Genomic DNA, 23335 nt, shown 5'->3' on the forward strand with positions numbered 1-23335 from the left:
TCCTGAGTCGCAGCTGATCAGGAGAAAATGGGGATTGCAGTCCACCTTTCCCTGGATTAGAGAGAGAATGGAGATTTTACAATATCATCAAGATATTACAGATACAGTGATACCTCATCTTACAAACGCCTCGTCATACAAACTTTTCGAGATACAAACCCGGGGTTTAAGATTTTTTTGCCTCTTCTTACAAACTATTTTCACCTTACAAACCCACCGCCGCCACTGGGATGCCCCGCCTCCGGACTTCCATTGCCAGCGAAGCACCTGTTTTTGCACTGCTGGGATTTCCCTGAGGCTTCCCTCCATGGGAAACCCCACCTCCGGGCTTCTGTGTTTTTGTGATGCTGCAGGGGAATCCCAGCAGAGGAATCTCAGCAGCGCAAAAACGGGCGCTTCGCTGGCAACGGAAGTCCGGAGGTGGGGTTTCCCAGCAAGGAGAGCCTCAGTGAAATTGCAGCATCGCAAAAACACAGAGGTCCGGAGGTGGAGTTTCGAGGACTTCGGTGTTTTTGTGATGCTGCAATTTCACTGATGCTCCCTTCGCTGGGAAACCCTACCTCTGGACTTCCGTTGCCAGTGAAGCGCTCATTTTTGCGCTGCTGGGATTCCCCTGCTGAGATTCCCCTGCAGCATCGCAAAAACACAGAAGTCCGGTGGTGGGGTTTCCCATGGAGGGGAGCCTCAGGGGAATCCTAGCAGCGCAAAAATGGGCGCTTCGGCTGACAAAAGGGGTGAATTTTGGGCTTGCATGCATTAATTGCTTTTCCATTGATTCCTATGGGAAACATTGTTTCGTCTTACAAACTTTTCACCTTAAGAACCTCATCCCGGAACCAATTAAGTTTGTAAGACAAGGTATCACTGTATTTGTTTGCCATTCACAGTATCCCAGACATGCTGGGGTCTGATAATGGGCCCCAATTTACTTCTGCCCCTTTTGAAGTATACCTAGCAGGACTGGGCATAGGGCACATTATAACTGCTCCCTTTTTTTCCTGTTATCAATGGTAGGGTGGAAAGGACTGTATGCTCAGTGAAGGAGGCCCTGGCAAGGTTAGGGCCTGGGGGCTGGAACTATAAAATCTCAAAATACCTCCTTTTTGCAGCATGCTACTCTATGCCCAGAAACAAACCAAAGTCCTGCTGAGCTGTTGGTGGGAAGGAAGATAAAGATAAACTTGGACAGACTGCACCCCAATTATTCCCCAGACCTTCCCAGGGATTCAACTTTAAAAATCAGAATTTTTCAACCACAGGACCTTGTTTATGCCAGGAACTATGCAAGCCACCCCCTATGTTTATCAGGTACTGTCACTAACCAAACAGGCCCCAGATCATACACCCTGGTTCTGGACAATGGGCGAATGTGGCAATGTCACATTGACCATCTCAGTGGTTGCTGGAGCCCTAAGACAAAAGCATACACATTTCAGATAAAAGTTTGTTTAGAAATGGGCTTATTCACGGAATCAAGGTGAGCTTCAGATCTCTAATGTTTCCCTGGCCTAAAAAGTAAAGTTCCAACACAGGAATCAACAGTATAGCTGTCGATCCATGTTACTGTTGTCCTAAACATACCTTTTATTCTATTTATTCTATATATGTATTATATATATATTTTCTTTTGTGTTACCAATAGGACTGCTACCTATATTCAGAAGTCGGTTTCAGCAGGTTGTAACCAGTTCTAGTGAACTGATAGCAGAAATTTTGAGTAGTTTGGAGAACCGGTATATACCACCTGACTGTCCCCGCCCCTATCTATTCTCTGCCTCCCAGATCACAGCTGATTGGGAGAAAATTGGAATTTTGCAGTAACCTTCCCCTGGAATGGGGAGGAAATGGGGATTTTGCAGTAATGTGGAGATTTTACAGTATTCTTCCTCTGCCATGCCCACCAAGCCATGCCATGCCTAGGCCACATCCACAGAACCAGTAGTAAAACATTTTTTGAATCCCACCACTGCCTACATTGATTTCAGGGATGGAGTGTCTGAAATACAATTCCAAGTGGGATTAGCCAGCAAGCCCAATGGGGAGTGATGCTCGGATCAGTAGATCCCAAATTTAAGGAACAAGAAATGAATTGTCACCTTTTTTATCTACATTAATTAATTCTCTCCACACCAGATAATGTCAAAAGGCTAGGAATAGGACACCTATAGTATAATCATATAGTGTCACCCACTTCTAAAATATGTATAGCAATGCAGCCTTGAGGATTCCTCTGAAGTCTATCTGCAGAGTACTTAATATTTATATTTGTTTTCATTAGTCAAAAGTTGCCTTCACTTCTGATAGCAGTCAAATGTTTAAAACATTTAGCAAATAACTAATCAGTACAGGAAAAGGAGCTTTCCTGACTGCTGTGGAGAAGCATGAAATTTACCCATGTGAAGAAATGTAATTAATCCCAAAGGGGGATATTGTTTATTCCAAGTCATTGACTTTACTTCTGTACTGCCATCTTGCGATCGTTTGCAGCAAATGCTTCTTCAGTCCTAAGTGAAGTTGCAAACAGTTGTTCACTGAGTCATAATAATAGAACAGACCCAAGAATGAAGTCTCTGCTGGTTTAAACAGGGAGAAACCGCTTGTTCAGAATTTACATTACAGGCAGAAAATCGGCACATTTTCGGGAAAAACCTTGAGTAAAAGAAGGTAAGTTTTTATCAAAGCGCTTATGCCTGCACTGAATAATTAAGAGCATCCATTTATTTTATTATTTATCAATGATAAATGAACACTTTTTCTCAAAACAGACATTTGTGCAGGAAAGCTTCAGTTTATAGCAAAGGGGTTTCTGTCATGTTACATTCACAAACAATAGATTTGTGCCTTTGATACAGGTAGTTAAAATTGAACTTGTTTAATCTTTAATCTCATATTCAGAACAATAAATTGGGCAGCGATCACAATTAATTATTAACGTTAATGATTTGCGTAGACTAAACATATAGAGTCATACAGAAACCTGGGCATGCCTGAATACTATATTTTATTTAAACATTTCCTTCAACCTTAAAAAAATAAACAGATTTAGATTTTATGGGTTCTATATCCTTTTTGAATCCCGACACAAAATTTTGCCATTCCAATAGAAAGAAAGTCTAAGAAAAAATGGACTATCTTTTTCTTCTTCAAATAAGTCCTGCTGGAGTTGGGCGGCATATAAATATCACAAAATAAAATAAATAAATCATGACCATGTTATGCTTTATAAATGATTGAAGTAATCCTAAGATCTGCTTTTGCATGCATATTAGTTGAAGCAATTTTTCTCACCTCTTCTTCTCTTTCCAAGATCATCTCAACTGCATGCAGGCAATGGCTCTGGGACAAATAAATTGTCCAAAATTGAACAAAGGTTTTAAATGTTAATATTGCAACTGAAGTACAAAAGAAGATATTCTGTATATCATTACAAATTAACATTACAAATTAACATGGTTTGTGACAGACTGAAAAGGCTCTGCAAACAGACTCAGTGGACTTTGAAGACAGAATTGTTCTCTTACTCAAGTTTTTAGAACTTGCTAAAAAAAAAAAAGAAGCTTTATTAAAACCGGATGGGATACCTATCCATCTTATAAGGAAACTTAAATGGGAGGAGAGTTCTGATTACATAGCCTAATGTTAGTCATGGAATACTATTTGACAAGGCCTAGGTTAGAGCAGAGAGGGACACTAACAGGTCCCTGGCTGCGCTAATGCAGGTCCATTCATTAAAAAAAACATTAACTTTTTTTAAATTTTATTATTAGAGTTGGAAGGGACCTTGTAGATCATCTAGTCTAATCCCCTGCTGGTGCAGGAGACCCTATATCACCTCAGATAAATGGCAGTCCAATCTCCTCTTGAAAGACTCTAGTGTTGGAGCATTCATAACTTCCGCAGGCAAGCCATTCCACTGGTTAATTGCTCTCACTGTCAGAAAGTTCTTCCTTATTTCCAGGTTGAATCTCTCCTTGGCCAGCTTCCATCCGTTGTTCCTTGTCTGGCTTTCTGGTACTTTGGAAAATAGCACGACCCCTTCCTCTCTGTGGCAGCCCCTCAAATGTTTGAAGACTCTATGATGTCTCCCCTGGTCCTTCTCTTCACTAGACTATCCATGCCAGTTCCTGCAACCTCTTTTCATATGTTTTCGTTTATCATCCTGGTTGCTCTTTTCTGCACTTTCTCTAGAATTTCAATGTCTTTTTGTACTGTGGTGACCAAAACTGAATGCAATACTCTTAAGTGTGGTCTAACTAGGGCTTTATAAAATAGTATCAGTACCTCCCTAGTCTTAGAATGTATCCCTCTGTTGATGCAACTTAGGATTGTATTGGCTTTTTTTGGCTGCCACTGAACATTGCTGGCTCGTATTTAGTTGGTTGTCCACCAAGACTCCAAGATCTCTCTCGCAGTCACTGCTGTTGAGTGTGGTTTCACCCAGTTTGTATGTGTGTATTGGGTTTTTCTTACCTAGGTGTAGGATTTTACTTTTCTCAGCATTGAGCTTCATTTTGTTTGGGTCCACTGGACAAGTCTGTCAAGATCCATCTGTATTTTGAGCCTATCCTCTGAAGTATTGGCTACTCCCACCAGCTTGGTGTCGTCTGCAAATTTAATTAGTTCCCCCTCTATTCCTTCATCTAGGTCATTAATGAATATGTTAAAGAGTACTGGGCTTAGGACTGATCCTTGTGGTATCACTGCTTACTTCTTTCCATGTAGGCTTGGACCCATTGGGGACTACTCATTGGGTGTGGTTGGTCAGCCAGTTGCCAATTCATCTGGTTGTGTTGCTGTCTATCCCTCTTTTCTGTAGCTTGCAGAGTAAGAGATTGTGGTCCACTTTGACGAATGCTTTACTGAAGTCCAGGTAAATGAAGTCTACTGCGTTTCACTAGTCGATTGATTTGGTCACGGTGTTGAAGAATGAAATGAGATTAGTTTTGCAAACCCATGTTGCCTGTTGCCTGTTATGTTGTTAGTCTCTAAGTAGTGGCAGATCTATTTCTTGATTAGTTTTTCTAGTTTTCCCCCCAGGTATTGACATTAAGCTGATTGGTCAGTATTTTCCTGGGTCTGGTTTTTTTGCCTTTTTTTGTAGATGGAAACCTTGTTGGTTCCTTTCCAATTATCCGGTAGTTCTCCTGTGATCCAGGATTTTTGGAAGATGTGATACAATGGTTCTGTGATGACATCTGCTAGTTCCTTTTGGACTCTGGGGTATAGTGCATCTGGTTCTGGTGATTTGTACTCATTAAGTTCCAACAGGCGGTCTCTTACTGAGTTTTTGTTAATGTTGAGTTTTGTGTCAGTTTTGTTTTTTGCAGCTGTGTTATAGGTTTGTTCATTTGCAAAGAGTTTTTTGAGTGAAGACTGATGTGAAGAACGTGTTGAGTGGTTCTGCTTTGTCTCTGTTGTCTGTTACTTCTTTGCCATCTTCACTATTTAATGGACCAACTGTTTCTTTTACTTTTTTTTCTTGTTTGTGTTGGAAGAAGCTTTTTTTAAATTGTCTTTGACTTTTGTTGTTAGGTTTTGTTTGTATTGGGCCTTTGCTGTCCTGATTTTTTTCTTTGCAGATTCTGGCTGTCTGTTAGTACTCTGCCTTAGTTATGTGTCCTTCTTTCAATTTTTTGTATTTGTCTTTTTTTCCCCATTTAGTTTGTATGTGAGGTCTTTGTGTAGCCATGCTGGTTTCTTTTTGCATTTCATTTTTTTTCTTTTTCATCAAAATAGTATTGTTCTGTGCTTTTCAAATTCAAATTTATTATTACAGTCATAGACCAAAACAAATAAAAATACTTAGTGAATACACAATCAAAAGTTGTAGGATAAAATGATAAATAACAAATAATAATAATAATAATAATAATAATAATAATAATAATTGTATGTCGACCCTCTCCGAGGACTCCATGATAAAATCCAGTCTATCAATTATGCATTGTCAATACTACTAAAATTACAATCCATAAACTGTGAGGTCTATATTTAGTTTGATACTATTTGATACTATTAAGGAAAGGAATAAACAAGGTTGCCACATTTGTCGTATAAATTAGATAAGGTGTATTAAGCACTTAAAAGCTGGCCACAAATGGTATACATACATACATACATACATACGTACACACACACACACACATATACATACATATACACATACATACATACATACATACATACATACATACATACATACATGATAAAATCGCTCGGATCCCGGCGGACCTCGACTCCAATTGGATAACAGAGTCGACTGACAATGAGTCAGTCGAGGTGACTGGGGTTCGTATTTGTCCACCTGTTTGGGAAGAGTTTGATCTGGTGACACCTGATGAAGTGGACAAGGTCATTGGAACTGTGAGTTCTGCCACCTGCTTACTGGATCTGTGTCCCTCCTGGCTGGTCTCGGCCAGCAGGGAGGTGACACAGAGCTGGGTCCAGGAGATTGTCAATGCTTCTTTGGGGAGGGGATCCTTTCCGGCTCCGTACAAGGAGGCACTTGTGTGCCCCCTCCTCAAGAAGCCTTCCTTGGACCCAGCCGTACTTAATAACTATCGTCCAGGCTCCAACCTTCCCTTTATGGGGAAGGTTGTTGAGAATGTGGTGGCACTCCAGTTCCAGCGGTCCTTGGAAGAAGCCGATTATCTAGGCCCTCAACAGTCGGGTTTCATGTCCGGTTACAGCAGGGAAACTGCTTTGGTCACGTTAATGGATGATCTCTGGCGGGCCCAGGACAGGGGTTTATCCTCTGTCCTGGTGCTTCTTGACCACAGAGTTGGTCTTCTCCAGGTCTCGTCGACTAAACAATGTCTTCTGGTGGGCCCCAGGGGAAGAGCCTTCTCTGTGGTGGCCCCGGCCGTCTGGAATCAACTCCCCCCAGAGATTAGAACTTCCCCCACCCTCCTTGTCTTTCATAAATTGCTTAAGACCCACCTATGCCGCCAGTCATGGGAGAATTGAAACATTTCCCCCAGGCTTATATAGTTCTATTTTATTTATTTATTTATTTATTTATTTATTTATTTATTTATTTATTTATTTATTTATTTATTTATTTATTTATTTATTTATTTATTTATTTATTTAATTAGATTTGTATGCCGCCCCTCTCCGAAGACTCGGGGTGGCTAACAACAATAAACAAAACAATGTAACAAATCCAATATTAAAAAGCAATCTAAAAAACCCCAATTTAAGAGACCAATCATACAAACAAGCATACCATGTATAAATTATATAAGCCTTGGAAGAAGGGAAAATTTCAATTCCCCCAACTAATGCAGACTGCGGAGTGTTGGTGTAACATGGGCATGCCTTGGGAAGCCCATGATTGCTCTTGCAGCTGCATTCTGCACGATCTGAAGTTTCTGAACACTTTTCAAAGGTAGCCCCATGTAGAGAGCATTACAGTAGTCAAACCTTGAGGTGATGAGGACATGAGTGACTGTGAGCAGTGAGTCCCGGTCCAGATAGGGCCGCAACTGGTGCACCAGGAAAACCTGGGCAAACGCCCCCCTCGCCACAGCTGAAAGATGTTTCTCTAATGTGAGCTGTGGGTCGAGGAGGACGCCCAAGTTGCGGACCCTCTCTGAGGGGGTGGGTAATTCCCTCCCCAGGGTTATGGACGGACAGATGGAATTGTCCTTGGGAGGGAGAACCCACAGCCACTCCATCTTATCCGGGTTGAGCTTGAGTCTATGTATGGTACGCTTGTGTTATATGGTTTTATATAATGGGTTTTTTAGATATCTCTTTTTAAATATTAGATTTGTTTACTGTATACTGTTTATTATTGTTATGAGCCACCCCGAGTCTTTGGAGAGGGGCAGCATACAAATCTAATAAATAATAATAATAATAATAATAATTATTATTATTATTATACACACATATACACACACATACATACATATACACACACATACACATACACACACACATATATACATACATACAAAATCTACGAAAACATATATATATATATATAAATATATATATATATATGTATACAGTATATATATATATACACACATATACATATAAACACACATACATATACATATCTCGCTATGATGAAGGCACATATTTGCGACGAAGTAGTATTGTTCTGTGCTTTTATGATTGTGCTTTCCAAAGTCTCCCAAGCTCCTTGTGTAATTTTACCCTTAGAGCTTTCATCCAAGGGATCTCTCTCAGGTTTTTTCTGAGTTTGTTGAAGTCAGCTTTCCTAAAATCTGGGACTTTTGTGTTATTGGGTCTAATTGTTTGTGTTTGCATTATGTTAAACTTTAGAATGATGTGGTCTCTCATCAAACGTCCCTTCAGTTCCGACTCCTATCGACTCTTCTCTGTTTGTGAGCATTAGGTCCAATGTGGCAAGGATAATAATAAATAAACACCTTATCCTAAATACAAAATGCAAAGGTAAAATATGAAAAGAAAGTTAATCATTAACTAATCCTGTTAATTATAGAGATGTTTACATAATCAGTCATGTACATACAATATACTATTAAAAATATGGTAGATTTGAAAGATAAAATATGAAAGCCAAGGGGAAATGGCTCAACTAAAGCACCTGTGTAAACCATCTTCCAGTGTTGTTATTCACTTCCTGTTGTTTTTGATAGTCCTGCCAGGAACTCAAGGAGGTAAAATCTGATTGGCTCCTGAGTTGAAGGGCTCCCCATTTAAACCCCTGCCTATAGTAGGACCTTGCTGATGTTTGCTTGCTTTGACCAATAAAGAGCTGAAATCACTAAACCATCTCCTGCCTCTTCAGTAGAAGGGCATAACCATTACAGTAGTCATAACTATTAATATAACCTGGCAAGGTAAGAATGATGGGACAGAGAAACAATGAAGGTTCTCAGAGGAGTAAAATATCTTTTAGGTGTCAGACAACTGACTGACAGCTCCTCCATATAAGGAGAAAGATTGGAGGAGAAAGAGAGTACACTTGATTTGGAGACATCTTGGTTCAGCTGGTGAATCCAATTTGGTTGATTTGGTATCCAGGTGTCATTGATGATTGATCCCAAATAAGTTCCTTTTTCATATTCCTTATTCAGTTGTGTGTGCCTTTTATCTTCTCCAGAAAAGACTCCTGGTCTTTGCCTGGCCTTTCTCTCCAATAATCCAAGGACTGCTCAAAATCCAAATAAGTTAGTACCTGCAAAGAGGCATTCAGTCTGTCAAGTCTTTCTAGCTGCAATGAGTGTCAACAGCTGGATCCAGGTATTGTTAGCCAGAAATGTAAAAATAAGCCAATATGTCTGGTTCAGGATAAGATGAAGTTAAAGAACAGCTTCATGAATTTGTGCTAAACTAAAAGATGCCACTTAGCACAAGGTGTGGCCCCAGACATATTGATTATGCAGGAACTCGTGGGATGAGTGTGATTCATTTATTGTATGAATGAGATTCAGAAGATCAACTGGGAATGAGAAGCAAGAATCATTCCAACAACAGGGTTGAAAAGTCAGTACTGTAGACTCTTTCTCAATTGCAATCTCACTTGTTTCTAGCCGTCATGTAAATATCTAGTTTAATGTTGAAAGCATTGACTCTCCCCTCCTCCCACTCTTTTCTCCCTACTCCTTTTCCCCATGTCATGTCTTTTAAACTACAAGGTTATATAGCAACAGCACGTATTTATTTATTATTTATTTATTCGATTTTTATGCCGCCCTTCTCCTTAGACTCAGGGCGGCTTACAACATGTAAGCAATAACGCTTTTTAACAGAGTCAGCATATTATCCCCACAATCCGGGTCCTCATTTTACCCACCTCGGAAGGATGGAAGGCTGAGTCAACCTTGAGCTGGTGGTGAGATTTGACCGGCTGATCTACAGATCTACAGTCAGCTTCAGTGCCACCCCAGCTCTTAGACTTATTTCGACTTATATACCGTTTCACAATACTTTGCATCCCTCTCTAAGTAGTAAGCATATTGCCTCCAACAATCTGGGTCCTCATTTTACCGACCTTGGAAGGATGGAATGCTGAGTCAACCTTGAGCGTACTGAGATTCGACCTGGCAGCCAGTGATCAGCAGAAGTAGCTTGAACTATTGCACTCTAACCACTACACCCCAGAGGTTATATATAGGGTTGAGTTTTGTAAGCTGCTCTCAAAGTATTTTTGCACTAAATCTTGGAAAAAATACTTTAAAATTGTATGAATACAAATTCTGGAAAAGATATTTGAAATGTTTGTTTATTAATGCAATATGTGAAAATAATGTCAGAAATATTAGTTAACTACCATAAGTAGTACAGAAATAAAGGCCAACATCAGCTATAACAAAAAAGTCACAAAGTAACCAAAGTATTTCCTCCTGAGTTGTGTACTTGGAACTTGTAATTAACCCCTTTTATATAGCTGCTGGGATATACAATAGTTGCCACTTGAGATAATACAATTATTCAAACAAAAAGTCAAGAGTGAAAAATAAGATGCTAGATTTGTCCTTGTTTCTGATAGCCTGAACTACCAGATCTGGCTATCCAAATTCAGAATGACCACAATGTGGTAAACAAAGCGTTTCACACAATGTGCTTCCATCAATATCCCTGTATTTATTTATTTATTTATTTATTTATTTATTTAGTCCAATACACAATGAGGGTTTTAGTGGGTATATATCAATATACACATAGTAAAATACATGATGAAGGTTATAGAGGAGATACTCATAGTAAAATATATCTAAGAAATAATAGAAAAGAAGATATAGGAATAGAATATATCAATGAAAGAATAGAAGAAGAGATATAGGAATAGAGGAAAGGTATAGGAGATATAGGAGAGCAATAGGACAGGGGACGGAAGGCACTCTAGTGCACTTGTACTCGCCCCTTACTGACCTCTTAGGAATCTGGATAGGTCAACCGTAGATAATCTAAGGGTAAAGTGTTGGGGGTTTGGGGATGACACTATGGAGTCCGGTAATGAGTTCCACGCTTCGACAACTCGGTTACTGAAGTCATATTTTTTACAGTCAAGTTTGGAGCGGTTAATATTAAGTTTAAATCTGTTGTGTGCTCTTGTGTTTGCAACATAGATCAGCCAATATAATTCTACCTGTTTATTTAGGTAAGTCTCATTGTTGCAAGTGTGCACATATTTGCAACTTTAGGACATGACAAAACATAGTTTCTCAAAAGACCCACTGGAATCGGAGAGATTCATTTACAGGGTGCAGTCACTGCAGCTGAACACACCTTGACATAGTTTTTGAGTAAACATGCATAAGGACTGGTTGCTACAGGTCATGCTGCACTCCAAAATGTGTCAATAAAAAAAGAGAAGGCTCACGCAGTTCTCGGAAAATGGGATGGGAATTAATTTTCTCTAAGATAATTCAAAGCCAGACAAACTAGATTATGATAGGTCCTCTTGTCCCTAATGCTCTGAAATATTAAGAAATTAACACACCTTGATTTTTTTTCAAGGATACTAGTGGAGACAAGTAAAAGTTCATCTATTCTAAATTGCTAACCTTTGCTAGGAAAAAAAATCTATCCTTATCTTTTGGAAATTAGAAAATGTTTATTTTATTATAGCCTTACATCATACCTCTTACGATAGAACAGCTAAAAATATAAAAGATTGTGCTTTGATGAATACTTAGCAAGTACTGTACTAGAATTTTTTTTCCTCCTAATACCTACAAGAGATCACAAGTGCTCTATATATTACTTTCAGGAAATCTGACCAGTATCCATTTACTTGTTTGTTCTTTGCATTCCAATAGATTTTTTGTTCTAATAAACTGCATGAGCCATATTGATTAATTTTATTTAATTTCAGAAAAAAAACGTGCTATGGTTTGCACAGGGAGCCCTTGACTTACAACAGTGTATTTAGTGTCCAAAATTACAGCAATACAGAAAAAACTGACTTACAATCATTTTCCACACTTAAGACTGTTACAGAATCCTCATGATCATGTAGTCAAAATTCAGACTCTTGCCAACTGGCATGTATTCATGATGGTTGTAGACTCAATGGAGAAGTCAGATTTATTTAACAACTGTTATTCACTGAACAACTGAAGTGATTCACCTAACTACTTTGGCAGGAAAAGTCAATGTAGCCCAAAAGACAGTTCCAATCTTGTACTTTATAGGATGTTTCTTCTAAAACCATCCACTTAAAAGTTATTATCTCACTGAGCCATTTCCTTCAGACATCATAATCACATTTTAATATCTCATCCTAGGGAAGATGAAAATTGGGCATTATACATGATAATCTCCACTGTTTTCAGGATGTCAAATTATTGTGAGAAAAATAATTTCTGCTGTTGGGGATGACTGCAAAAAGCAAATTATAGTTACTTTATGTGACATCTATCCCAGCATGTAGAGCAAGATCAGTCATAATAGGTTTTAATCCTTGCACTCTGGTTTGTGAAAACGGAAGTGGTGGGTTATTTATTTATTTATTTATTTATTTATTTATTTATTTATTGGATTTGTATGCTGTCCCTCTTCGTAGACTCGGGGCGGCTAACAACAATCATAAAAACAGCATGTAACAATTCAATCCAATACTAAAATAACTAAAAAAAACCTTCTTATAAAAACCAAACATACATACAGACACATCATGCGTAAATTGTCTTAGTACCCAAGAGTAGCACTTGGGCAGCACTTTTTTTTTTTTTTAAGTTTAAGGGCTGCAAAATGATTCAGGCCACACAGGCATCAGCAACAAATCACAATGATGTCATATGACTAGATCATATCAATGATCCAGTAATACAATTGTCTCATGCTGTCATTAGTAGGAAATCAGGCTGTCAAAAAACATGGTGGCTGGGCTCCATCAAAACTGACACCAGCCAGAATGTACAAAAACGTAAAGAAGTAACGCAAAATTGGAAGAAACAGAGTCCATACAATCACCAAGAATCAGACACGACTGAATACATATTATCATCATCATGACCTCATTGTTAGATTGATGCTGCAACACAAGTGTGGTCTTCTTCACTCCCCCCATCAGTTCACAGTGCATTGTCATTTAATCTGTACAGTTACATTTTGTTTAAGGAATCTTTAACCACCTTTTTTTTAAGGTAGTATCCATTAAATATAGTGGTAAAAACAATATTTTAAAATAACACATTTAAGTGCCATTTTCTTGTTAATGAGATGAGCCACTATTGGTTTTCCTGCATGAACCTGAGTTCAAATATAAGCATATGCAGGACAGTTTTCTCACCATCCACCCCATGCATTTTGCGTCTATGCCCTCAGGTACTCCTGAAGTTCTCACCAAATTGTAATAAAATAGATGAGGAAAATCATTAAATGCATGGTTGATATCAACTATATTAACTCTGACTAACTATACTGCATTCAAATGAAGTGAAATTTTAAACCAGTTTTGATTCTGGCCCATCCAGTTTTAGGAGCACTTTGATTTTCAAAAGCAGTGTGACCTTTAGCCTAGGAAAAAATATGCAACAATAAAGATAAATTTCCTAACTTGGCTTTGATCTCTAACTTTTTTTCTTTTCATAACCTTCTGGAGGTAAGGATGACATCTGTCTCCATTTTCAACCTGGAACAAAGTCTGTCATCTGTCAGAAACTGGGAAAACACAAGCTACTAAAGAAGAGAATCATGGGATGGGTGAGTCATATGCTTCTCTTTGCTGTTTAACTTGCTACTGAAGTTTGGCTTCTCACATATGCAACTGTTCAGTGACTCACTTTAGCCTTTGAAAAAAGAACAGAAATCCTAGCAGTGTGGTCAAACTATCGTTTTTAAAAGCTGCATTACTAAATTTCATTCAATTTACATTAACTTCTCCGCTGCTTTCTCAAAAAGATATTCTGACCTGCATTTTCAAGCTGTAAGTGCAGATAAATTCATGTGAAAAGTACAGCTTTTGTTTACATTTTATTCAAGATAGAATAAAATCTTAATAGAAGTTTAAGATTAACCCCAAAACATGGAGTACACACAAAACAAAGAATGCACTGTTTCAAATCTGGATGCTTCAGTACTTTGGGCTTCGGATAAAAAAAATCTGGAAAAACTCGAGAGATTTTATGAGGTAGTAGGACAAAGCTGGTGTATGCTTCTGTATGCTTCACTCAAGACTGGTACTTAAAGGCACTGCATACATATCCTACCCACTTGGTTTTATGATTCTAGGTCTCTTACCAGCATTTGTCACGTGATCCCTGACATTCCAGGTACCATCCTTCCCCTCCCTTTTTTTAACCATGATATTTTTATGACAAGCTATAGACTATAATACATATTTTATAAAACATCCAAGACCTAGAACATCAAATCTTATACTGTTGTTGTAGGAAAAATATGAGTGGGAGCATTAAATATGTAAGCTCCCTGGAATTGACCCAAATCAACCAATCAATCAATGCAGGGTAAAACCAAGTAAATAAGAAAAATTAATAATAAATAATAAAGATAAATAACTGAGTCTGACAATAACTTTTAATTGGTAGGGATTAGAAAACCCAAACTCAAAAATGTTTAAAAATACAATATTTGATTCTATTATTCTATAGTAATCCACAAGTGGCTTTCCATTCTCAAAATAATTTACAATAGTTATAAATTTTCTCAACAGGAATTATGCCTAAAATGCTTTTGAAATTATGCAAATTACTTTGCATTGACAGCTCTAGTGATGATAAATGAAATTGATTGTATTTCTTATTGCTTCACAAGTTTATAAACACAAGGTGTGCATTTTTTCTGACACTTTTCATTTTATTGCTTTTAAATTCCATGACTGATAATTTCTAATGCTTGAAATAGAGTACAACTCACTAGCAATATTAAAAGGTTTTGGTAATTTTTGCAATACTGTGGTTTTTAAAAAATTCTTTCAAATGAAGAATGCAGGCAACAACTCATGTAAAAAGCGTTTTTACAATGGAGGAGCACCATGGCAGCAAATTGCATAATATAGAAAGTTATATTATGCAAATTGCATAATATAGAAAGTTATATTATGCAAATTGCATAATATAGAACAGTGTTTCCCAACCTTTTTTGAGCCGTGGCGCATTATTCACATTTACAAAATTCTGGGGAACACTGAGCAGGGGGGCAGGGGGGGGAGGGCTAAAAAAAGTTTGGACAAAAAACCCCTCTTCCTCCCTTTTGCCCTATTTCTCTCTCCCTCTCTCTCCATCCCTCTTTCTTCCTTCCTCTCTTTTTTGCTCTCTCTCCCTCCTTCCTTCCATGTCTTTCCTTCTCCCTCCGTCCCCTTCTCTCTCTCTCCTGCATTCTTCCTCTGTCTCTCTTGCTATCTTTTATTCTCTCTTGCTTTCTCTCACACACACTTTCTCTCTCCCTTGCTTTTTCTTTCTCACTCTTGCTTTCTTTCGCTCTCTCTTGCTTTCTTTCTTTCTCTTCCTCTTTCTCTATTTCTTGCTTTCTTTCTCTCTCTTGCTTTCTCACACACACTCTTTCTCTTTCCCTTGCTTTCTCTTTCTCTCTCTTGCTTTCCTTCTTTCTCTTTCTTTCTTTCTCTCTCTTACTTGCTTTCTCTCTTTCTCTCTTGCTTTCTCTCTCTCCTCCTTTTTCTCTCTCTCTCTCGTACACCACGCCGGCAACAGAGAAAGAGAGAAAGAGCGGAGAGAGAGTGGAGGGCGGCTTGCTGGTCTGCGGCCCCCTGGATCAGCGGCCCCGCATGGCCCCAGCGCGGACTCTGCCGTTGCCTCCACCCCCGTCCGGCTCTGCAGCTAAGAGGCAGCAGCCACATCCACCCCTTCACCCTCCTAGGCATCCATGGCGCTCAGCGCCCGGCCATGTGCCACCTCCGCCTCCCGGTAATGCACCCAACTTCTACCTGCAGGAACGGGTGGTGGGGCGCCACGGCGCCGTTGTTGTCACGGCGCAAAGCCACACAGACCTGGATCGCTCGCTTCTCCGGCCAGCAAGCCGGCTGCCTGGGAAAGCAGCGTGCTTTTTAAACACACGCTTTTCAAACGCGGCCCTTTCCTGGGCAGCCAGCTTTGCTAGCCGGAAAAGAGAGCAATTAAGGACTGCATGGCTTTGCGCCACTTCAAAAGTTTCTGCGGGGTGTGTGTGTTTCCTAATGGCTGTGCGGGTGCACGCCCACGCAGCTTAGAAGCAACAGTGGCCGGCGCCCTCCCACCGGGCCCCGAAAGCTCACTTGCCATCACTGCCAGGGAAGCTCCAGCCGGGCCGGCCTCGCGGCATACCTGACCATGTTCCGCGGCACACTAGTATGCCGTGGAACACTGGTTGAAAAACACTGATATAGAAAGTTAGGCTTTTAAAGAAAAGATTAGACCAACTTATTTCTTTAACATTTATTGAAATCCAACATTTGTCAAGCGTGTTTCCTCCAAGACTTTGCTGCCTTATTGATAACTTTCTCCTTCACAGAGTAGTAGATGGCACAGGAAGATTCTGACTTTACTTCAACTAGGTAAGCTTTAGTAAATGGTGGATATGGTTCAAAGTTTAGATTAGTTGATTATAAAGGAAACTAAAGACAACTGTACTCAAATATGTACTTTGAAAAGCAGTGCAAATAATGCAGTGTGGAGTTCTATGCAGAAGAAACAAAATGGAGAAAAATTCTAATACATCCTAAAAAGATAACAGAAGACAGTGTAAGACAAATGATTACTGATAAATAATGTTTGTGATCACTTGGGGGAAAAATCACTGCCTGGCAAAAATCAGCATGGAATTGTCCAGGAAAAGTCTTGCCAAACCAACCAAAATCCCTTTTGTGACACCATAACCAGTTTCATTGGTCATGGAAATATAGTAGATACACAATAGTGCACCTTGACTTCAGCAATATATCTGACAGGAAGCAAAACAACCTGGCAGTTGTACTTTGTTCTTTAGCATGTTAAGGGGCATTGTAAAAACAACTGCAAATTTTAATTCAAGATATTATTAAAGCAAAACATCCTTCTGAAGCTTTGTGCACCTTCCTAAGGCTCCTCTAATTGTAATAAATACAACTGCCTTCCAATGACTGTGTGCAAAACACACTAAGCCAATCCCATTGTAGCATCAAGCTTTGTGTGAATTCCAGCCTAGATTCTGTGTATGCTTGCTGGTCTAATGAACTGATCAGCTCCAATGAAGGGACTCCCAGTACTCTAATCCATATATGATTGCAGCCCTAAACTATTTAGTGCAGGACTAGGAAACCTGTCCAGCAAAAATCTACAGTGGGGGTAGCAAAAATGGAGCTTACCTATAGTAGAGAATGTATATTTTTGAATGATTGTGTATAATATGTGTGTACACATATGGCACATATACATATAGGATTAAATAGTATATTTTGGATGTTCAGTAATAGTAAATATCTTGTATCTCTTTGAGGTGAGGCACCCTAACCCAAACCCTTGATGTGAGTGACCTCAACCTGGCCAACTTTAAGCCAGTCACATGACCTTTAAGCCACCTCCCACCTGGTCACATGGCCAGCAAGCCACTCCCACCCGGTCACATGACCATCAAGCCACACCCACAAAATAAACCACACCAGTGTGGTCATAAAATTTTTTGTGGCCCTTCACTCAACATACCCAATTTTAACAGCCAAAAAGATTCTTCACATCCTTTAGCCTCCAGTTCCCCAATCCTCTTCCGTTGCTCTTTTCTACAGTCTCAACCTCTTTTTTTACATATGGTGGCGACCAAACTGGATATAATAATTCACCCAGTTTTGCTGGTCTTACCAAGGCATGAAAAGATATATTCACGTTTTACCCTCCCGTTCCCCTCTCCTCTCCGTTGTTCTTCTCTGCAGTCTCAATGTGGCATGATAAAATGGTATTAACACTTCACCTGATCTTGATTGTACCCCTCTGTTAATACAGCCTAGCACCGTTTGGGGTTTGTTGGCAGCTCTCATAGCTCCCATTTTCCCCACGTCCGTCATTCCCTTTTTTTAAAAAAAAAAAGATTCCTCCAAAAGGCCGCTCCTCCCCCCCCCCCGCCCTTCGTTACTACTCTCCCGTGTATCAGCCACCCTCTCCCTCCCTCGCCTCGCCTCTCTCCGTCCTTAACGCCCTATCCATTGCTCTCCACAGGCGAGGCAAAGCAAGCAAGTAAGCGAGGCGGCAGCGCGCGCCCAAGAGGCTCGAGACGGCCGAGGGCGGAGAAAAGACGATACAGGGCCGCCAATGGAGCTCCGAGCGACCGGATGAACAGCCTGAGCGAGTGGCTCCTCCTTTCGGCCGTCGATTGACTTCGGCCCAGGCAACCAGCCGAGTCCTCGGCCAAGTCAGCTGGGACGGCGAGAGCGGGGCAGAGGAGAGGGGTTTGGCCACCATCTTTGGGAAACGGGGCTCCAGGCCAGCGAGCGGACGCACAGGTCGGACAGAGGTACTCCGTTTGGGTTAAGCCGCGGGCTGTGTATTTGGCTGAGGTACCCGGAGCGTCGGGTGAAGAACGCTGGAGGTCTTCCCAGCCGCTTTCCTGTCAAGCTCCCCGCCAGGATTTTGGTAGGAAAGGCGCCCGCCTTCGAAAGAGCTTGGGAGCTGCGCCTGCCACAGCGGGGCTGAAGCAAAGAGGGTGGAAGGGGAGGGGGACAAGTTAGGAAAGGCGGCGGGACCATCTCCGCTAACCTCAAGGGAGCTGAGCAAAAGAACTTTTTTTTCTTTTTAAACACGCCACCAGCTCTGCCCCCCCCCCCGACCCCGCGTGGATCCCCTCTCCAGCGCCAATATTATTATCCTTAACGTCCTGTCAAAAAAAATAATGTACGCCCCACCGCGCTGGGTCTGGATTTCTCCTTGCGAATTTCAAGCCGTCCCGCGGAGGTGTCAGATACTAGCTTGGTTTGACGTTTTGTGTATCCGTGTGTGTGTATGTGTGTGTGTGTGTGTGTGTTTAGTGTGTGTGTAAAAGGCTGTCTCTACTTCCTCTTTGGCCGCGAAGAGCGTGTGGTTGGGAGAAGTTTCAAAGCTCGTTCTTAAGTGTTCAATGTGTCAAAGCAGAGGTGGACAGCAGACTTTTGGCAAGGTGGATTATTTTTATTTATTTTTGGGGGGAGAATAACAGGCTCAACATCTGCTAACTTATATCAGTAGAAAGTAAAGGCAATGTAACAAAAGGTAGTTTACAAATTTTTATTTATTTATTTATTAGATTCCTACGCTGCCCTTCTCCACAGACTCAGGGTGGCTTATCACAAAGATAAATACAAAAATAGAATATATAATGAATCTAAACTGAAAAATATGATCTTAAACCCCAATTCGTTAAAAGCAGTCTGTTGGTTTTGAAGGAAAGGGGCACATGTTGCAAGTTTGGTTCCTCTGAATAAGAGCGTCCGGTATCTAGGCTACAAAAATCTGGTTGACCGCTCAATATTGGGAGATCGTTTTTTAATTTGGGGAGTTTGTCTGGCTTCTTGGTTCCTGGTTTGAAAGTACCGTAAGTGGAAACCAGGCAAGCCTTTGCCCAAATCTGGCTGGTGCAGTTTTTATTGCTGTCTTGGTGATGGTAATCCAACTCTTTCTCACCAGTTCTCACCAGTGGGGCTACCTTTGGAGAACCTACAGTTCTTAGACTCCTGACTGGACTGTTCTGTCAAGACGGGATAACACTTATTTTGTAATTATTCTACGGATTGCCACTGGGCTTCTGGGCCCAATTCAGATTACTTTAAACGTTAAAACCATTCACGGTGCAGTTCCAAGATATTCTAAAAAACATCTTGCAAAATTTTAACTCAATTGTAGGATAATTTGAACATGGTCATTTGTATTTTGAATGAGAACTCTGGATTGACATGTTCAATTAGCTTGTTTTCTTGGCCACCCACAGTATTCAGAGCATTGTTCAATATCAGATTTCAGGAGCATCAATACTTTTTCTATCCTGCTTTTTCCATCCTCTTGGCTTCCATAGAGTATCATGGGAAATACCATGGAGTGCTCACACAATTCTGATCTTTGTGGGTATACTATAGACACATCATAGCATCCGAATATTTTTCCAAAGACTTCTTGGCTACTCTACTACATGGTTGTCTATGGTGTATTTCTTGCTGCTTGTTCTTTTACTGCTGGTAAAAGATCCTAAAAGACAGAAGATATTTCCCACTGCCATAGCTTCATTGATAAAGCTTGTTGTTATACTTGTTGTCATTAGTTTAATCTTCTTTGTTTAATTTGAATCTCATTTTACACTTTGCTCCTTGACTTTGTGCTAAAGTTTTTTTGTCTGAGTACAATAGTATCTTCAGCATACTGTACCACGGTATAACATGAATAACCACAGGTTATTCATGTTTTTTTCTTCAGTTTTAAAACCATACTGATTTTCCTTCAATACATCTTTCCTTAATATATATTGAGCATGTAGGTTGAGTATAGAAGGGAAGAATGTGCAGCCTTCTCTCATTTGCTAACTTGAAGTCAATCTGTTTCACCATGTTATATAGCCATACTTTGGCTACCCAATCTGTGTAGTAAATAGGTTTTGCATGAGGAAAACAAGCTATTTTGAAGTTTCTGTTTTCATAAGCATGTTCCACAGCTTGATATGATTGGCATCCTCTAAGATATTTCTATAATCAGTGAACATATAATGATTTATTGGTATTTTTTAGCTTTCTGGGTTATACAGGGTACATCAGCAATAATGTCTTATTTTCCTCAGCCTTTTCTAAACTCATCTTGAACATCTGGCATCTCCTTTTCCATGTAAGGCTCTAATCTGCTTTGGATGATCCTACGCATTATTTTGCTAGCATGTGAAATTCATCTTGTCCATGAACTCTGATATTATTCAGTCATTGATCGCATTGTAGCCAAATATTTTTCTTGCTACACCCTTTTTAACTATAAAACAGTGCTGTTCCGTCTTTGTGTTTCGTATACTAAGCAGAAAACAATATAATCTTCTGAGCGAAATTGTCCAATCCTAATCTATCTTGATTCACTGATGTCTTAGATGTCCATTTGTTTTATTTCAAGCTTGTGTTTAAGTTTCCTGGGTTCATATATCTTATGTTTCGTGATCCAAGTATAATCCTGTCTTTGCAGCTTGGTATTATCCTGTATGACAACTTCAGGAAATAGACATCCCAAAGACTTTAATTTAGACACATCATAAACACAATTAGAACTCAGCTCTTCCTCAGTCGTGTCATCTAACCTGAGGGCTCCAAAGTCCAATACTCAAAATCAATTTTATGTTTTCGTTTAGCAATTTTATGTTTACTTTTACCACAAAAGATGTTGTTTTCTTACAAAAAGTACAGGGATTATTTACTATTGGCTTTTCTGGTTACTGGTGATCACTTACCTCCAGCATTTTCCTGTATCATTGTTACCCAATATAGGTGCACATTTGGTTTAGCAGAACAGCTGGGATAACCTCCCATCTTGGGTGACCCTGCTGGAAATATATATACTGTACTTCTAAATTTATTTGCCTATCCTTCCTGAAAATTATTATTATTATTATTATTATTATTATTATTATTATTATTATTATTATTATTATCGTCATCGTCATCGTCATCGTTATTGTTATTGTTATTGTTGTTATTATTATTATTGTTATTATTATTATTATTATTATTTAGATTTGTATGCCTCTCCTCTCTGTAGACTCAGAGCGGCTCACAACAAGAAAAAAAGTACAAATCCAATAGTTAAAAACAATTTAAAACCCTTTAATATAAAAAAACAGTCATACATCTCAGACAAACCATACATAAAACGAAAACGGCCCAGGAGAATCAATTTCCCCATGCCTGACGGCAGAGGTGGGTTTTAAGGAGTTTGTGAAAGACAAGGAGGGTAGGGGAAATCCTAATCTCTGGGGGAGTTGATTCCAGAAGGTTGGGACCAGCACAGAGAAGGCTCTTCCCCTGAGCCCCACCAGATGACATTGTTTCGTCGTCGGGACCCAGAGAAGGCCAACTCTGTGGGACCTAACCGGTCGCTGGGATTCGTGCGGCAGAAGGCGGTCCCGGAGAATACTTCCCACCATGATGCGGATGGTGAGGACAAGCACAAGAGGAAGGGAAAAGAGTGTGACATTTGGGTACATCTAAAAACTCATCCTTGCATCTTGACTACTGTATGAAAATATTTTGCTAGCCATTTTTAAAGGACATGTCACTTTTATCCCATCACCAGAGGCAGAAGCAGTTATAGTTTTTCTGATTACAGTTCCTTCTTGTATTAATTCTTCTGATTACCTTTTTGTATGAATGATCTGCACTAGCTCACTAACAGCGTTGGTAATAATACAGTTATGGGCTGGGATTTCCCCAGTTGCTGTGGGCATTTCTGTCTGGTAGCTTGATATTGCATTCAATGGCTATTTTAGCTTGAGCTGAAAGAGAGACTAGGCATCTAGCTTCAACATTATGCCTTATGCCAATTTAAAAGCATTTGTTATATTTTAAATGGGCTCCTTGCTAAAATAGATGTCAAGTCTTACAAGAACACAGGAACTGTTTCCTTAAAGCTCTTATTCAACAATCCTTAAAAAGAGTGTGAGATCGGTCTTTTCTGCCAACTGATTTTTGTTGGTATACACAGGTTTTCTGCTGCTTCTACAAAAAATATAAACTTCACATGGCCAAGTCAACTGCCATTTTGCATGCAGGTAGACCTCATTCATTGACCATTCAGTGGCTATTAGAGTTTAACAACAGTGCTGAACTAGGGGATTTACTACCATTACTTGTACTTACAGTTATTATAATGTGTCCACGTTCAGGTACTCACAATTTGGGCATTTAGCAACCAATTCACAATTACGGTATATTGCTGCATTTTTCAAGTCACACGATTGCCATTTGCCACCTTCACTGCCAGTTCCAACCAGTAAAGTCAACAGAGAAGCCTGGATGAAGTCACAAATGGTGATCACATGACTGTGGGTCCATAAGGGATTCACCTAATGATTACTACTGCTACTCTTGGAAGACAGCATGGTCACCTGATTTCATACTTTATGACAGTAATGAACTTGCCAGCCCTAAATACATTCACTAAGTGAGGACTACTTGTACTTTCAGGTGCTGTGTGGCTTGGCTGCTCATTGCTGATATTAGCATTCTTTTAAAGATTTGGAATATATGAGATGTGGGTTGAATTGACAAGAGATTTGTTCTCCATTTTAACCAAATAGGTGATGGGTGTAGCTAAGGAGGGATTGACATGGAGGAAAGTTATTCTAATGTTCTGTAGAATCTTTCTGTTAAATATAAACCAAATATTTTTGAACAAAAATAATAAATTATGGTAGAGATGTATTTAAACAAAATTATCTAGCATTCTTCCAGGAGACCACCAAACCTTTG

General features: G+C 39.7%; 1 protein-coding gene across 11 annotated transcripts in view; it reads left to right on the plus strand.

Annotated features, from left to right (window-relative positions):
• Positions 1-18092: 18092 nt before the first annotated feature.
• Positions 18093-23335, plus strand: part of SLC35F5 (solute carrier family 35 member F5) — a 43525-nt gene continuing 38282 nt past the window's right edge. For 2 of the 11 annotated variants that reach the window (XM_070731085.1, XM_070731117.1), the window contains exon 1: positions 18300-18387. The gene's annotated coding sequence lies outside the window, so the exon portion shown is untranslated. Of the gene's footprint in view, positions 18507-23335 lie in introns of all 11 variants that reach the window. The other 9 variants (XM_070731045.1, XM_070731107.1, XM_070731094.1 and 6 more) reach the window with 9 other exon arrangements.

Source organism: Erythrolamprus reginae, chromosome 1 (genome assembly GCF_031021105.1).
Source record: "Erythrolamprus reginae isolate rEryReg1 chromosome 1, rEryReg1.hap1, whole genome shotgun sequence".
Lineage (NCBI taxonomy): Eukaryota > Metazoa > Chordata > Lepidosauria > Squamata > Dipsadidae > Erythrolamprus > Erythrolamprus reginae.